Source organism: Rhinopithecus bieti, unplaced genomic scaffold, assembly GCF_001698545.2.
Source record: "Rhinopithecus bieti isolate Rb0 unplaced genomic scaffold, ASM169854v2 scaffold_60, whole genome shotgun sequence".
NCBI lineage: Eukaryota > Metazoa > Chordata > Mammalia > Primates > Cercopithecidae > Rhinopithecus > Rhinopithecus bieti.
The window spans coordinates 981976-1001678 of NW_016803192.1; positions in this window are offsets into that span (position 1 = coordinate 981976).

Below are 19703 nucleotides of genomic sequence, written 5' to 3' on the forward strand. Positions count from 1 at the left end.
GAGTTGAGCGCAAAATGGGTGTTCAGTAAATGTCTGAAGAACCACATGTTAAACATAATAAATAATTTTCAACCTGACTTACATCCCTTTTCAGTACATTTCAGTCCCTTTTACAGTCAAGAATTGACCTGGGTGCAGAATATAGAGGCACGTAAATCAGAACAAGGTCCTTCTTTCATCGAGTTTATATTTAGTGGGCGGGGGGAGGGGGGACAAACAAAGGGATAAACAAGTAAATATGCAGTATAATGTCAGGAAATACATAGTGCTGTAAGGAAATATGAAACAGAGTAAAGAGAAACAAAGTCACAGAGATTCTACTTTAAACAAGATAGGAAAATGCTCTCCAAGGAACAGCCTTGGAAAATGCTTTCCTAAGGTCAAAGCAAGGGCGTGAACCATTCTCTGGGTATTATGCGCTGTGAGAACACTTAGTGTTAATGCCTTGGATCCCATCCAGACTGCCTGGTTCCAATCCTGCCTCTTCTGCATTCATCTCCCTCAGTTTCTTCATCCATTAAATATCACTATTCACTTCATATATTTATGTCGAGGACCAACCCAGATAAACACATGAAGCTTTTAAAACACCTTGTAACATGTTGGATCTGCTTAACAAATGCCAGCCTGCATATGGGGGAAAAGCATACCAGTCATAGGGAACAGTAAGTACAGAATGGCCTGCAGTGGGACTGTGGCTTTGGAATGTGCAAGATCTGGCCCAGAGAGGCTGAAATGAAGTAAGTAAGGAGTAAAGACCATAAAATGGGGTTGGGGAGGTACCCTTGGGCCAGATCATATAAACCTTAGTAAAGAACTGATATAGAAAGCTAAATAACTGATAGTTAACAGTACAGCAAGGACTCTATCCAAATATTCAGATTCTACATCTAGTCGTCTTCAACTATAGAATGCTGTCATTTAAACAACCTACTAATGTTCCTCCAAGTTTTGTCTCGTAAGACCAAAAGCCAAGATTGCTTTGGCCAATTCTGTCACCATGGACAAAGGTGGTCTTTTATTAATACATGGTCTAGATACTCCTTAAAGGGAAAAGAATACTGTCTTATTTACAAATGAAAGGCTAAATAAATAACTCCTCAGCCAAAACTGATATAGCCCATTATCTGTAAAGTTCCCAGCATGTGTTGATGCTATCAGCAATTTCTACACAAAATTGTTACTTTTTAAAATGCTATTTGATTTCATCGGATTATTGTAATGTTTTAGGCATAAATTGTCATTAGCTTAAAAACTCTCATTGCATCTCTAAAGCTTTTCTTAAGTAATGCAAAGTAGGTTTACTACCTGTGGGAATTGTAAAACCTGTGTTTTTATTTTTTTATTTTCTTCCCTCAGAGACACCAGTAGCCATGGCAATTCAGGAGGCAAGATACTCACATCAGAAATAGTTTTTATATCATTTCTGCTCTGCTGGAGCAGTAGCCCTTTCCATTTAAGTGATCAAGTTAAGGTAGGAGGTAGCTGGTTTAAGGCACTCTCTGTATCAGAAGACAGCTGCGTCCTATTTGCCAACTAAGCAACAAATTTCATACAAATCCAAGAACAGTAAACTGCATCAAAGGGCATAGATTCTCACTGAGTCACATGATTCACGGAACAGACAGAAAAGGCACTGATTGATTGATTTTTAATTATTTTTTGAGATGGAGTCTTGCTCTGTTGCCAAGGCTGAAGGGCAGTGGTGCGATGTCAGCTCACTGTAACCTCTGTCTCCTGGGTTCAAGTGTTTCTACTGCCTCAGCCTCCCAAGTAGCTGGGATTACAGGTGCCCACTACCAGGCCAGGGTAATTTTTATATTTTTAGTAGAGATGGGGTTTTGTCATGTTGGCCACGTGGGTCTCAAACTCCTAACCTCAGGTGATCCGCCTGTCTCGGCCTCCCAAAGTGCTGAGATTACAGGCTTGAGCCACCTTGCCGGCTGAGGCACTGATGTAGGACAAGTTTTTGACTAAGGGGCCTGAGATGATGCCTCAGACCTGCCACTGGGGAAGCGATGGCACCAAAATGCTGAAATGAAGGTCACCTGGGTAGAGATGAGGACGCTCTTCTAGTTTGCTCTTGATGTATCCACTCAGAGAATAACTGAGTCCTTTGTTTGGATGATTTGTGTCTTAAATTATAAAGATTTAGTCAAGGCTGGGCACAGTGGCTCAAACTGGTAATCCTAGCACTTTGGGAGGCCAAGGCGGGTGGATCACCTGAGGTCAGAAGTTTGAGACCAGCCTGATCAACATGGTGAAACCCCGTCTCTACTAAAAATACAAAAATTAGCCTGGCGTGGTGGTGCATGCCTATAATTCTAACTACTTGGGAGGCTGAGGCAGGAGAATCACTTGAACCTGGGAGGCAGAGGTAGTAGAGAGCTAAGATTGCACCATTGCACTCCTGCTTGGGTGACAGAAGGGAAACTCTATCTCAAAAATAAAATAAAATAAAATAAAAAGATTAGTCAAAAGCAAGAGAAAAGAACAGAAGTCTAAAGACAAACCATAATTCTACTACCCTAAAAATTACATACATACCCTTCTATCTTTAAGAAGGACATGCATGACCTTGAAAGAAATTTTTTAAATCTTGGCATTTTATGCCCACTTAATTTAACTTTATGAAATCCCTCTCCAACACAGCAGTTGTCAAAGGAATGTTAAACACACAAGTTGTTTAAAAAAAAAAAAAAAAAAAGATAAAATGGTAGATTTCAAATTCCAACATTAAGGTACTGTTACAACTTTTTTTTATCGCTGCAGAATATTCACCAATAGTTTAGGAAAACACCCAAGACAAATTAGGAGAGACAACTAGTGATCCAAGTGTGTGTGGTCCACATTTAAACAAGAGTTGAATATAAAAATATTAATGTAAAGATGATTACAATTGGCCTTGAAAGACAATATCAAACCTCAGGACAAAATTATACCATAATTTAGTTCGAGACATTTAATCAGGTAGAAAAGCAAGAAGAATTTAAAACAATGAGAATTATTAATTTCTACAGAGTTTTATTGCATACTTACTTTGTGCCTAAATAATTGAGGGTACCAATATAAATATTATTGTCCCTGTCCTCAAATGGATTTAACAACTCTATATTTCTAAACACCAGCCATTCATGTATAATCTTTATGCTTTTTCCCATAGCTGAGAACCAATTTGTAACAATAGTTATTAAACAGTTTTCTTTAAATTGACTTAATTTTTTTCAGAAATACGTACTTTATTAGAAAGCAAAAATGCGCATGAAGGCTTATGTCGATTTTCTTCTGTTATCTTTACAAAAACTACACATCCTGTATCCTCTGTTTATATTTCCATTTTTCATAGCATTTAATACTTGTGGTAGGGAAATCCAGTTCTTTGTTACCACTGGGATTACCAAGATTCACACTTTCTCACTCCACTGAAAGTAGGCCTGGCCATGTGACTTGCCAAAGCCAATAAAACATGAAGCAGCAGTGACACATGTAAAAACTTTTAGCTGCTGCTGTTTGATTCTTCTCTAGTGGAAGCACGTGTTGACATGAAGGAGCCGCAAGAAGGGAGCATCTTGGAAAGCTGAGGGCAGCAAATTTGGATAGATGCCTGGACTAGCCACTGTGGACTTCTCATAATCAAGAAATAAACCTTTGCTACAGTGTACTAGTAAAATGTGGTGATTGTTACCACAGATTATCCTAGGCCACCTGTTTAATACAACATTACTTATAATTTGGTTATACATTTTTGGGTTTCTTATTTGGGTATTTCTCCCACTAATATCTAAGCTCCACAGGGCAATGAATTTATTTAACACATTATATTCTGACACACAGAACAGTCCTTGGGATTTAATACACTCTTAATATTTCTTAAATAAATGGAGTAGTTCCCTCTTATTCATAGGGAATATGTTCCAAGACTCCCAATGGATGCCTGAAATCTTGGATAGTACTGAATCCTATATATAATGTCTTTTTCCTATGCATACATATGTATGACAGATTTATTTATTAACTAGGCACAATATGAGAATAACAACAATAATAATACAAAAGATAATTATAACAATATACTGTAGTAAAAGTTATATGAGTCTCTCTGTCTCTTAAAATGTCATACTCTACCACCGGTAACCGAAACCCAAAGCCACGAAAACAAAACTGGGAAGAAGCTACGGGGGCAGGAAACTACTGTAAATGGTTTCTCTAAAATCATCTCATTTATGTGCTAGTGGTTAATGGACACTATTTGGTGAAAAAAATAAAAGGGTAAATGAGGCTTACACCCAAAAGGTTAAAAATGTTAGATTTTCTGGGAGGAGCACTGTTAAAATATTAGGTATTCTGAAGAGGGAAAGGTTTTTGTACAGTGACTGTTAGAAATGGGTACTGGAGTTGATGAGCTAAAAAAGAAAAAAGTTAGAGTGTTATGAACTGAATGCTTGTATCCTCCCCAAACTCATGTGTTGAAATTCTAACCCCAATGTGATGGTATCAGCAAGTGGGACCCTTGGGAGATAATTCGGTCAGTAGAGCAGAGGCTTCATGAATAGGATTAGTGTCTTTATAAGGGGAGACATTGAAGAGGTGATTTCTCTTTCCTCTCTGCTATGTAAGGATACAATGAGAAGACCTGCCATCTGCAAACCCGGAAGCAAGCCCTCATCAGACACCAGGTCTGCTGCCACCATGATGTTGGAGTTCTCAGCCTCTAGAACTGTGAGAAATACATGTTTGTTGCTTAAGCCACTCAGTCTATGGTAATTTGTTATAGCAGCCTGAACTAATTGAAACAAAAAAGAAAAAAAATACATTAATAGATGGCCTACTACACAGTATATACTACTAGGAATATAAATGTTTCCTCAATAAATATTCACAAGTACCTGGGAAGTAGGTACGATTTTTCACACGTTACAACAGAGAAAATCGAGAGGAAGAGGATGTAACTACCCTATCCAAGTTTCCCAGTCACAACATGGTAGAGGAATAATCCTGACTCATGTCTGTATAGGGCCCACAGGCTTAGTCCTCAGCATCATCTGATGGCAATCTTAAATGCTTTATTTGAAAATTGGAAAAGATAACCTTCATGTTTAAAATGGAAAAACAGTATACATAAAAGGCCTAAATAAGTCAATTGTGTCTGCATGGAGACAGACAGAAAACTGGAAAGAAAGAGCATGGCTTTTTATCACATAGTATAAACTCTGTTTGGATGACAAATGTGATGGTTAATTGAACCTGTCAACCTGGCATGGCTATGGTGCCAGTTGCGTGGTCATACACTAGTCTAAGTGTTGCTGTGAGGTATTTTTTAAATGTGGTGAACATTTAAATTAGGGCACTTTGAGTAAAGCAGATTACCCTTCGTAATGTAGGTGGGACTCATCAGTCAGTTGAAAGCCTTAAGAATAAAGACCGGCCGGGCGCGGTGGCTCAAGCCTGTAATCCCAGCACTTTGGGAGGCCGAGACGGGCGGATCACGAGGTCAGGAGATCAAGACCATCCTGGCTAACATGGTGAAACCCCGTCTCTACTAAAATACAAAAAACTAGCCGGGCGAGGTGGCGGGACGCATTGTAGTCCCAGCTACTCGGGAGGCTGAGTCAGGAGGGAGCCGAGATCCGGTCCACTGCACTCCCAGCCTGGTGCGACAGAGCGGAGACTCCGCTTCAAAAAAAAAAAAAAAAAAAGAATAAAGACGTAAGATCTTTAGAGAAGGGAAAAAATTCTGCTCCCAGGCCTGCTTTGAACTCAAAGCACCTTTTTACCGCACTCTTCCCCAGGTCTCCGAGCTGCTGGCTCGGCCCTGAAGGTTACTGTGGCGGACCACTCAGCTCCCTACAATAATTGTCGTGAACCAATTCCTTAAAATCTTTCATATATCATATATAGCCTACTACATACTGTACTATGAAGTATGCTTCCCCTTCTTTGGAAATCCTGATATACTGAAAGATAATAAGGCAGACTATAAACAGTCAGTGAGATGGCACACGCTAACTGCATGTCCTAATAAATGTCTATGAACGATTTTCTAATTCATAAGTCTTAAAGCAAATGATAAATAGCGTCCTTAAAGATCATTTTCCACTCATTTCAGCTTCAAAAATCTAAATTAGATGCACCAGATAACATTTTAAGTGTAAGGTCGTCTGGAGTAACTCTGATGTCCAGTCCCCAGCAGGTTGGTTAAATACAGTCACAATGGAAATTAGATTAGATTCAATCCATTGAAATGTACCTAGTAAAACATTTATCAAAATTGGAAAATGTTCAGGTTGATACACGAATGGAAAAAAATCTAGAAATATAACGGCCGCCGCGTCGCGGTCATATGTATACAGCAGGTTTTCAAACTATGAAGATAAGAAAGACGAATGGAAGAAAACAATATCCAAAACCACACAACGGTGAAATTTTTCCTCTGTGGTTAGTTAACTTTTGTGCATTTTACTTTCTTTGACAAATTTTGGCATTTTCTAATTTGATCTTTAAAATGAACATGGTTTATCTTCACTATTTAAGAAGTAAACATTATTTTAAAAGAAAATTTTAGGATAAGTATATTCCAAAGCATAGATTTTATTATTATGTGAGAAGACATTTTTAAAAGCCCAGAGGTGACAATAGAAAAATAAATTGTATGTGTACTTTAGTAATTTCCTCTCTATCTGAACCAAACATCAGTTTAAGAAAAGTTTGTCCTTCCTTAAAATCTGGGCGCATTAGTTCTACATCCAAATGATGTCAAAATTCTCATTTAAGACATAAAGACAAATATCACTTAATGATATAATAACAGCTACCAATGAATGGCAAAGGATAAGTCTTTGAAAGGTTTAAACCTGCATAAATATGCAACATTTTCACTGTTAACATTCTAATTCTACCTTTGCACTTGATATAGTTTGGATATTTGTCCCTGCCCAAATCTCCTGTTGAATTGTAATCCCCAGTGGGGCATGGTGGTAGGTGTTTGAATCATCAGGGCTGATCCCTCGTGGCTTGGTACTGTCTTCATGATAGTGAGTTCTCACAAGATCTGGTCATTTAAAAGTGTGTGGTATCTCTTACTCCATACTTTTGATTCTGCTTTTGCCGTGTGATGTGCCTACTCCTTCTTTGCCATCCACTATGATTGTAAGCTCCCTGAAGTCTCCCCAGAAGCGGATGACAGATCTGTTTCCTATACAGCCTGCAGAATCATGAACTAATTAAACATATTTTCTCTATAAATTACCCAGTCTCTGGTATTTCCTTATAGCAATACAAGAACAGCCTAATATAGGACTTTTGCTATGTACTTCTTACTAAATTTATATTTTTTCAAATATTGATACATCTCTTAACAGTTTATTTATAATGTGTTATAAGAATGGTGGGTTTTTTTTTTTTCAGTCTCTCACCATGCCTTCTGTATGTTTTGATACCACAAATTCCACTACTTGCAGCCCATTGAGTGAATTTTGTCCTGATGGAGGTGGTAGGTTCCAGGTGGTCCTTCTCACAAGCATGCCTTCTACCATGATTAGTACCATCAGCGGAGCAGTGCACTAGAAAACATGAAACTGAAAGCCTCAAGGTAGGGAAAAATATGTAACTTCTTTGCCGCAAGGGAAACACATTTTTTCTGAAAGAAATATCTTCACTTTTATTGACTTCTAGCTTCCAGCTGCCAATAGCTAAGCAAATATGGTCGATATGACTAGATTTGATTTGGCAGGGCCAATTCTTCTCCCCAGAAAAATCTAGAGTGGCAGAAGTCCATGCCAAAAGGCTAGTAATCAGAATTGCCACATAAAATACAGGACAGCTGGTTAAATTTGAATTTCAGAAAATAATAAGCTTTAAAATATAAGTATGTCTAAAATATTACATATGGTATGCCTCAAAAAAATTTGAACCATACTTATAGAAATTATTCATTGCTTGTCTGAGATTCAAATTGAGCTGGGTATTTGGTATTTTTACAGCCTAAATCTGGGCACCCTACTCCCAGCTGATGTACTGAGACACTTTATAGGCCTTTCAGAAGACACAGAAGATTTGACAGAGTCTCTAAATTGAATGACAATTGACAATGGTTAACATTTTCTATCCTTTTTACACTTAAACTGTGTAAACCAAAAGTGTCCCCAAATTAACTGCCCTTTAAGAGAGACTTAAACCACCAGTGGTGTTTCTGATATAAAGCGATACAGTATTCCAGGAGCTCTGTTTTTGTTATAGTTTTAAGCTGATATCTTTCCTTTTGGCATGATGGAAAATTTAAATTATTTTCTTAAATTGTTGTTCAACACAACAAAGTACTAGCTAGAATGACAGATGTCCAGATCCCCGTCCCCGATACCAGAAAAGTACAATTTAGAGAGACCAGAAAAATATGCAAACCAGAACAGAAAAGGAGATGAAGGGCAATGCTTCCCAAACTGTGGTCCGCAGACAAGTGCTGACTGGCAAACTTACACATCCCTGACCAGTGAGTATAGGGATAAAGAATTCATGTCTAGCAACTTTATGGTCATTTGTCTAAAGAACTGATTGTCTCTTGTCTATAAGTAATAAAGGCTGGACTTGGATTTTGGAAGTCTGCTTTGTGCTTTTTCATTTTCTAGTAATTTTCATTCTATTTTACAAAATATCAACTGGGGTCAATTAGGGATTAAAACACTAGACTTTCACCACTGATAGAAAAGTGCTGAAATTTCTCTTATTTTCCTTCATTTTCATTTTACACTTCTAGTGGTAAAAAAGTTGCATTGACGTGTTTTCTTAAATAAAAAATTAATTTTTTAAATTTTTGTGGGTACATAGGTGTATATACTTACAGGGTACATGAGATATCCAATTACATTTTAAAAATTGTCTTAAAATATCCAGTTATTATTAACTATAATCACCTTATTGTGCTATAAAATAGTAGGTCTTGTGTTTTCTGATCACAGTACAAAGAGTAAACTCACATGAACTACAAAGGAAAAATTTAATTTCCTCACATTTACTTTACTTGTTTTCTTAACTCTGTTTTCTTTGTCTAGTCCTCAGTCTCTAAGCTGCACCACACCTTCCTGACCCCGAGGAAGAAATTTAATAGTATCAAACCCAAAATCAGGACATGCAGGGTTTCTTGGCTGTAAGTGACTGTCCCTGGCAATATCAATCCCCCAGCTGGAGCCTCAGTTGCCTTGTGTGTAAAACGCAGGTTGTACTTAGTCATTGAAGGTCACCTTCTGATTCCAAGATTCCTGGATGGCTACAATACACTTGCTATTAAACTAAGATGAGCCTGTGTCTCTCTGCCTATGGGGTATACTCACTGGCCCCAAGTGGTGGCTGGCGAGGGTCACATCAGCAACATGAGATTGTCGCACCTGAGCCAGAGGGTTTGCCAGACTCCTAGTCCTTCCCAGCAACTTTAGACCCGACACCAAAAAAAAAGCACCACAAATTATGTTTTGCCTTGTAGAGATGACACCCCGGTGAACAGCACTAAATCGTGGACATACAGTTCGCCTGACACTTTTGCCAGTGCCTCAAAAACAGTTAAACCCTTGGTAGTCCAGATGCTCCATCCGTCCCACCAGGGCTTCAGTATTCTCGATGTTTATGTTCATTATGCAGTCAGGAAACGTAATTATTCTTTTTTCTTTAAGTAAGTTTATGACCGAAGGTAATGGGGGGAACATAAATGTACTGACTTTACTGAGACTCATAAATGCTAAGAACACAGACAAATAATTGTCACTGGAGATTTGTTCCTGTAGTGTAGAATCTTTGTTTTTAGCAATTTAACTACTAAAAGTTTACCCACCGAGAGGAGAATTATTTAGCAGGAAATAAAACTTAGCACCTATTTCATTCCCTGCTCCTACAACTCTCATCCTTTCAGAAAATCAGCTTTCACATAAAATATGCAGAAGGTAGCTTGTTATATAGGGCTAGTAAAGCTAAGAGGTAATTAGTACAAGCTAAACCTCTAAATAATGCCAAGTGTTAACATTTGCGAGTTCTGGATCAAACTTAACTAATATGTTCTCTGTTTTCCTCTGTGAGAGATGTGCTTTGGTACTCACCAATTAACAAGAATCAAAAACAGAAATGTTAAGAAATGTGTTCTGTCCAACTAGTAAAAATGTGGCAAAGCTCAGGTTAGCATTTAGCAAGTATGATGAAATGCTTGTACCTCTTAAGAGTTCAGAACAGTATCCATTTATGGCCAGGATGGGTTGTACTGAGCTCATTTTAGGAGGTTTTCTGGGAATGTTTAGTACTGTGTGGTAGAGAAACCAGTATGAATGTGAGGCCCCTGAGACTTTGGGACTCCTGTTTATTTTATTTTATTTTATTTTATTTTATTTTGTTTGTTTGTTTGTTTTACTTTTTGTAGAGATGAGGTTTCACTATGTTGCTCAGGCTGGTCTCAAACTCCTGGCCTCAAGCGATCCTCCCACTTGAGCCTCCCAAAGCACTAGATTACAGGCATGAGCCACCGCCCTGATCTTGACTCTTGATCTTAACTGCCATAGTGATGAGTGAAAGGTGACATTATTGGGGGAAGGAGACAGTGAGAGACCCAGCCTGTAGATAGCCTGCCTCTGATCTCTTCCTTCTCATAGTGGGCAGCTGCATTAAATTTGACAGTTAAACTTGTCTCACCCCTTCCAGCTGGGGCCATTCTCTCATATTCACCCCCATGCAGCCTCTTAGCCAGCAAAGAGTGCAAAGTGAACCACCCTAACAAAAAAAGAAAAAAAAAATTGTTTTCTTTTAATACTGATTAAGATTTATTACCCAGGTCACTCTTTTCCTTCCTCTTTATATTCAATGGGAAAGAGATGTGAGAGTTTTTCAGGATTAGCAATGTGCTATCAAATAGTGACTTGCAGGGACGGTACAGAGATTTCCTGGCACCAACTTTGGGGTGTGGCATGTGGGAACCCGAGGCCACCATATCTTCAAAAGGCAGCAGCTGGAAAAGAAGATGTCTGGCCCAGAGGTGCCTCCATTATTCTTCCCTCAGGCTGGAAATGTTGGGTTCTTAGTCCCCAAAAAAGGCAAATTCTTGAGAGGAATCAATAAAAGAAAGTCAGTTTATTTGCTCGATGTGATGGACATGGATTCCCCCCCAAACCATGATCTAGTGTGAAATGCTTTATTCATTTATTTCTAAAGGACTGTGCGGACCTTATGCCAATGCTTGGGTTTACAAGGGTACAAACACCAAGATAAATTCATCTATTCCCTCACCAGTCATCCTCCCCAGAGAATGGTACAAATGTTACCAAGGACAGGGATTACAGGCAGAGGATCCCTGTACCAAATGGACCTGCAGAGTCTATGGTTCTGATGTATAGTTGTCACACAGGAACTAGTCAAGGCCCGTACAACAGCTTATTTATTTTGCTGCAAACTCTAAAATTAGCTTATTTTCTGGTAAAGAAACAATGCTTATATCAAGGCCCCTAGAAAAATCGAATGGTGTTGTTTCATAAGCTCATAATGGAAAGCTCTATCCATTATAACCAGGGATAAATGTATTGGATTCAATATGTTTGGTTTGGGAAATCTCTTTTTGGCAGTTCCAGTATAACCAATTGTCCATTATAGCATGTCTTTGCTAAGAGTAGCTGATGTAGAAATATTTAACTACCCCATCCATAAACATTTCTTTTCTCTCAGAGCAGGAAAAGGCTGAGCTTCTCAAGGCCCTAAAATTATTTATTTTCCAGAGAAGGGATATGATTTTTATACCAGGTGCAGTTTTCCTTTGGTATATTTTAAATTTTCTGCTTTTGAAATGATTCCTAAAGCTAAGATTCTGACCATTTGCCCTCAGTAAATATCTGGTGATCCTTTTCCCCAACAGATGGGAAGGGCCTCCTGATATGCCCCTGGCCTAATTTCAATTTCGGTAATTGCATTCTGTCGACTTGAAATTTCCTCACCAGTTTCATCTGCCTGGGATATGATGTCCCATTCTTGGTGCTGAACTGCCTGGCGTGCCGTTGGAGACTGGGAACAGCTGGTGCATTCCACCCCAGAAGTGAATGCATTTTAGTGGCAGGTGCAAAGGTTTTCTTCTGCAGAATACAAATTGTGCCCTAGGAATAAGCTTCATGAATGCTTTTCATTTTTGCAATAAATATAGGTACCAGAAAACCAGAAATATAAAAGTATCCAAAGCATAAATATGAATTGGGAGAAAAATACACTTCACTGAAGACAATATATAGTGTGATCCTTTGTACTCCATAAATCTTAAAGTGCCTCTACGTTTGAATTTGGATAATAAGGATAAATAATTCACATGATGCAGGCAATCATTACTCTGCCATGTATACATATTACGCAGTTGTACACACACACATATATGTATACGTGTGCGTGTGTGTGTCCCAACTCTTACCTGCTGAGAGTCCTCATCAGTATGGAATAAAATTGCTTTCCCCATGAAACCTCACTAGGCATCCTATGCATGCTTCAGTACAGTAGGTCACACATTTAATTTAAAGGATATTATTTGCTGTACTAAAGTAGAATCTTAAAAGGGATCCTATCCATTTCTGTTTCCCCAGTACCTAGAATTTAATAGGTACTCAATAAATGAATTAAAATATAGACTACACAGGCCAAATCCAATTTGTCCCAGCTCTGACTCCCAAAATGCTATTTCTAAGGGATGTAAATCACCAGGATCTTTAGTAGCCCATGTCACATCCCCTTGGCCACCTTAGCTCTAGGGAACAGTTCCATGAAAGCATAGACTCACCTTGCGTAAAGTACCCTACCTCAAGCAAAGGCCACATAGTGTTCTATTTCTGTCCCAGGACCTTCTCCCAGAGTTAGTTTTCAGAGATGCTGGATACCTGGGTAGAGTGTAGCCTGAAACTAGAGAGCAGTTGCACCAATGCAGCACCAAAGAGTGCACAAAAGGAGCTGGTAGGTAAATGTGCCTGTTTCACAGCCTGCAGGCAGACAACTCTGGGAGTCCTTTACACCTTCTCCGGAAGTTTCAGTGACACTGGACCCCAATGACCAACTTTAGGTTTTTGTTTTGGTTTGGTTTTTTCTGAAAATCTTTTAGCAGTGACTTTGACAACACACCATTATATGGGATTGTCCTCCTTCCACCATCACCACTCACTATCTCCTACTTCAGGACACCACATCCCAAGCAAACTATCTGTACCCAAGTCTTTTCCTCAGACATTGATTTTAGAGTAACCTAAACTGTGACAACTTGGGACATCACTATGCTGATAGTCACTCTAGTAGACTGTCCCCATAAAAACACACAGTATGCCTGTTCAGCCACCATTTCATTTTCTTTCCTATCATGAAACAGATAAACAATATGCCAAGAGTGCTCTGTTACATACAGGCTGACAGATTATATGCTATGCTTATGCCAGGAAATAGGAAGAATAAGACTGCTGCAATGTGTATTCTGAAATACTAAATGTTAGCTCTAAATGTTATGTTTTATCAATGACTCAGCAATTATTTTCAAAGTCTTATAACTAGTGGAAAAGTCTAGATTCTGCCTTATTTTAGCCTCTGCAGGTCACCATACATTAGCTTAGAGGCCCCAAGCCCCTGTGTGACTCAAGCTGACTTGAATTCTAATCTGTACTCTGCAGCAATCCTGGTGATATCATCTGCATGCTCAGCCTCATGCTGCCTTGGCCCTGGGGATAGAAAAATATTTATGCAGTAAAACTTGTCAGTACCATTCTTGTTTTGTGTAGATCATCAGTAGGTAGTGTTATAACCTAAGAGAAGGGTCTTATGAAGTCCATAGTCCACCATTTTAAGCCTATGCAGTTTACGAAAGTTAGGGCAGCCTAAGAAGGCCAGGCTACCCCTGAGTTGACAGTTCCGTATTCACTGTAGGGATAGCCTGTTGGCCCCATGAGATAGAGAAAGGCAGTGAATGGGTGAACTGCAGAGAATCTCATCAGTTCTTTGGAACAATTTAGACATCCAACTTCCATGAAGTATTCAAACTGAGGCTAGAATCTGACTTAGGAGCTGGACTGGGGCAAAGGTTAACTGAGGGCCTCTCTCAGTTTCAGAGAAAGGACTCACAGTCTTTAAAACCTGTGTAACAGAAGGCCTGCAGGACCCCTGAGATCATCTTTCTTTGATTTTTGAAAAAATGTTAACTTTTACTTGACTGTAGAAGCTCTACTTTACTATAAAATGTTGAAATGAAAATTATATAAAATAAACACAAACATTTACACATATAATCCCATTTGATTCTACCATCCAGAGGTAATTGCTATTAATATTAAGTCCATTTGCTTCTGGCATTTTCCCATATGAATATATGAATATATATTTCTCATTTTCTTTCTCTCCTTCTCTCTCATGTGTGAGATCTAGATAAAAGCATTATTTTATTGAGATTTTATAAAATTTTCATATACTTCTTTCTTCTGACAACAGATTGTAAGCATTTCTTTTGCAAACAACATTTTTGGAGTATGCAGCATTCAATGATATTTGATGATTCTCTGTTGATAGATGAAAAAAGTGTTTCTTATGTTTGTTATCACAAGTGAGACTACAACTTCCAAGTGTCTTATTTATCTCTTTCTAGGAGTCTTGAGACTTCTTTTGGTGTGGATTCTGGAACTCCTTTCTGAAGCAAGACGCAAATCTCTCTCAGCAGAGAGTGCCAAGACCAATCACTTAACCATGGCAATCTTCCTCGGCATGTTAATTCCGACCCTGACGGTCCCAAGATGGCTGCAGCAGTTTCAGCCATGTTATCCTAATCCACCAACATCTGGAGGTATCTATCTTTTCCATCTCCATCTATTAAAAATGTAGGATACTTTTACCAGAAGGTCCTCCTCTAGACTACTATTCATGTTTCATTGGACCAATTTGGTCCCATGGAATTTCTTAAGTCATTTACTGATGAGGGAAGTGGAATTATCATGACTGGATTAGACTACCTAAGATTCATCACTCCTGATCCTGGAGAAAGATCATTTTCTCAGAGCAAATGGCTGCATATGACTGAAGATAGGAATGAACTATAAAACAAAATTGGAGTCCTCCAGGAAAGAAAGGGGGAATTAAAGGGAAACGATTGGGTAGGCAAAACACAATAGTCTCCAATGCCAAATAAACTTGGTTTTGTTACTCTCCCATCTACTTTATCACATTTTTTTCCTTGTCACCTTTCTCAGCTTAATTCATCACCAGTAAGCCTTTTTAAATCAAATTTTTGCTGGTCATCCATAAATCTCCAAAAAATTAAGTGACAACATGACAGTGATAATGAGCTTAAGGTCTTGTTTCTTCTTGAAGGCTGGGAGGGTAGGGGAGGAGTGAATGGTGAGAAATTACTTTGTGGGTGCAATATACATTATTTGGGGGATGGTTACACTATAAGCTATCATTATACAATATATCCATGTAACAAAACTGCATTTGCACCATTTAAATGTATACAATTTTTAAAAAGAAAGCTCTAGAAGATATAAACATTTTCAAGATCCATAGGAATAAAGCAGTAATGGGGATATGGCAGGCAAGAAAGGATTCAAGACCCAGTGTACTCCTATGACCTGCTCACTTTATCTCCCACCACACTACTGTGCACACTCTGTTATGGCCACATCGGCCTCTCTGCAGTTCCTCTAAGAGGCCAGCATTCTCTCACCCTGGGGCCTTTGTACTTTACTTCCCTATGCCCACACCAAGCTTTCTTCATATAACCATGTGGCTTAATTCCTCCCTTACTATGAGTTTCTGCTCATATGCCACCTTATTAAAGAGGTTTGTCCTGACCATCTTATGTGACATAGCAACTTCATTTTTTGCCCTATTTTTGTCCTATTACCCCAGTGTATATATGCTTTGGCCCTTATAACCGCCTGATATGGTATGCATTTATTTATTGTCCTTATTATAAGTAATTATCCATGAGACAAGTGTTTATATTTTGTTCACAACTTGTTCCTCTGAGCCTAGTATAGTGCCTGACACATATAGGCATGTCATAAATATGTATAGAATGAATTGATGGGTGACTACTTGCCATGGGAAACTTAGATGATCTTTCCATTCCTTAACGTGGATCACAACAGAATTCAGGAGGTACCTCATCCTGTGCAGGCATCTTTCTTGATGATAATCAGTGATACCCATAGTAAGCCCAAGTCAGTCAATGTTTTTCTTCTTTCATCTGCTTTCCTCTAAGCAAGACCCGCATTTTTTAGGGTGAGCTGTTCATGTGGAAAGCTGAATAGCATCTATCATTCTAATAAGAAATAAAAGGCAAATCCCAACAGAGTAGTGACTGAGACTCATCCTACAACTTATAATACTCTAATTAGAAAATGTGTTTTAATTCTGATTCAAATTTATGTGCCAGAAATAGCCATAAAAATAGATGTCAAAATCATGAAGAAATAAGGTAATACAATTAGTCAATAGTGATTTAAAAAGTAAGTTTAGTATGCCTTGGAATTTCCATTTGATGTGGTACTTAAACCGCACATGCACAGAATGTTTCAGAGACTTCCAGACAAAATGGCAACATGAATACTAGACATAATTGCCAGCAGAAAAACATGGAAAAGTCTATATATAAGATTGAAAGGAAGACAGCCAGACTACAGTGATAGGCAGCTGAGGGAACAGCCTATGTGCGACACAAATTAAAGAGATCCCCACAGAACCTAGTAACATTCACCGTCTGTGTGTGGGCAGTGGTGGTAGGTGAATATCTGAACCCCACTAGTATTGCTGGGAAGACTGTGAGTTAGGGACCAGGAAGACCAGCCTGTCCAGGCCTATGCTAGGTGAGAAAAGCCCAGTCAGCTTGGGAAAAGGATCATCTTAGAACGAGGTCACCCTTGCCCGGCAAAGAGAAGGACCCTGGTCCCCTTCCTCTGAGTTTCCTCACCAAACTCAGAGGATAAACTCTTCGGGAAATTTCTCAAGCTAAGGAGCTTGAGAAAAAATGGTAAGATAAAAGCACAGCAAACACAAATAGATTTCTTTTCTGAAAAGAGTTCTGCAAACTGCCCCTCAATCTCTGACAGAACCCATTTTAATTCTCAATTCTGAGTATTGGGTAACACTTTTGATTTGTGAAATGCTATGTAACTTTTGCTTTAAATATCACATTCTCAACTAGCATTTGAGGATGTAAGAGATCCTTTTATTATATGTGTTATATTAAGTGAACAATGTATAAAGAAGTAGGTGATTTAGGATTACAACCTCAAAATATTTTATACAACTAAACGCACAAAAATTGATAGAAAAGTATGGCACAGATATACAGTTGGCACTCAGCATCCATGGGGGATTGGTCCCAGAATCCTTTGTGATACCAATATCTGTGGATACTCAAGTCCCTTAATAGTGTAGTATTAGCATATGCACATCTTCCCATATATGTGAAATCATCTCTAGATTACTTATAATGTCTAATATAATGTAAATGCTATATAAATAGTTGGAATACTGTATTGTTTAGAGAATCATTACAAGAAAAAAAAAAAAGTTTGTACCTTTATAGCACAGACACAGCCATCCATTATTTCCTCCCAAATCTTTTCAATCCGTGATTGGTTGAATCCACAGATGTGGAGTCCACTGATAGGGAGGGCCAACTGCACTCCATACGGCAATGGTATCAAAAAACGGTATCAAAACCGTGAAGTTATTTTTATTCTTACTATTTTGTATGTTACATGAGAAGAAACTTAACCGGCCTTTTATTCAGGATATATCTACAGCTGCTGCCACCCTGACCTGAACCATCATCATTTTTTTTTTTTCTCAAATTGTTGCATTAGCCTCCTAATAGGTCTACTGGCTTCCCTTCTTGCCCACTGTGTGCCCTATGGTGTAGTCTCTACACAGCAGTGAGAGTGGCCTTTCAAAGACATAAGTCAGATTTCTCTGCTCAGAACTTCCCAGTGACTATATATCACCCTCATTTCATAAGCTTCTCTATTAACTTGTCAGACATTATGTTCTGCTACTGTTCTTGTACCGACTCTTGTCCAACCACACTGACCTCCTTGTGGGTTCTTAGATTTGACAAACATGTTCTTCCCTTTGCACGGGCTGTTCTTGCTGCCTAGAATTCTTCCTTTAGTTAGCTTGTCTTCAAACCTTTAATGTAACCTTCTCAAGAAATCCAGCCACCCCCTCAACACACTCCCTTCTCCTTCTAGTCTTGACAAATGTCTGCGAATTTCCTTCCCAGAGCCATGTTGCACAGTTCCAGGGGATGGGTGTCTCATAAAATAGAATGTGAAGGATACTTTCTGAAATTGTGTGGAATGTGAAGACCTCACTTTATTTTTCTCCATAGTTCTTATCACCTTGTAATACATTATATCATTTACTTTTTAAAAATTGTCTAACTCCCCCTCTAGGACTGTCAGCTCCATGAGGGCAGGATTGTCTGTTGTACTTACTGCTATAACCTCAGTTCCTAGAACAATGTCTGGCACATAGTACACGCTAAAGAAAAAATGAATCACAGGGTAGTAGAAATAAATGTGATTTTAATTTTCTTCTATAAACTATATTTTCCCTATTAATATTAAAACTAGCAAATGAATAAAAGAAAAAAAAAAACTTATCACATGTGCTCAATTCATTGCCTTTATGCTTATCCTGGAAAATAAATGAAATTTCTTCTGTATTCATATTAAAGAACAACTAAAGAAAATCTGTTTAAACTATCCTTGAATCAAACACCAATAAAACATATCTAAACTCTGCAGTTATTTCCATGGGTTGTTCCCACTCCCACCGATTTTGGTGTAGTTTCTGATCAATCATGATGGTGAGAGATGACCCAGTTTCATAACATCTGAAGCTATTCAATTTTTCTATGATACAATTTCATCATGGGCCAAGTCAAATGGTCCAGCAGAGAGATGCTCTCACATTCTCTTAAAAGGTTACCCTTTTGCCTTTCTTTTGAGATATTGTTTCTTAGACAGGAGAAAAATTGAAGCTTATATCTAAGAGCAACACTACATGGTGAAATTTTTTTCTGTGTTGCCAATCCTCCTATGCCCACACAAGGGAGGAGCAATTCTGAAGACTTAGACTTTCAGTGCTAAAATAATGTTAGTGATTATAAATGAATCTGAACTCTATCTTTAAATCTGCTTTCGAGGATTTTTTAGACCAACTAAGGCATTAAGCAATTTAAAATGTTGATTATTTGTAAAATATGTCAAAACTGACTCTGACGATGCTACATAAAACCAAAGCAACAAACACAAACAATGAGTAAGACATGTTTTCTTTACAACTCTTAGCTTTATTTAACGATGCAGCAATTTCCTCTATAATAACTCCAAACAGAGCAAAGACAAACCAACCACACAGGAGAAAATGAATCTGGTCAACAGAGATTTGGGACCCACCTTTAATCCTTTAATAATGGCCCAGAAAATAATTTATGTCTTGCTGTTACTTCATATCTGGCAATTCAACCAAAGATATCATTTTGTCCTCAGCAGGGGCAGTAATTTTTATGCTAGCCTCTGTGGATAGCTTTGTATAATTTATGTAGTTTTTAATATTGGTAATAGCAACTAGCTGGCTAAGGCAATAAGCACTTTTTAACATAGAATAAAGAAAGAAATCTCTCACATTTCAATTAACTAACTGAATTCAGCATAACCAGTATGGCTGTT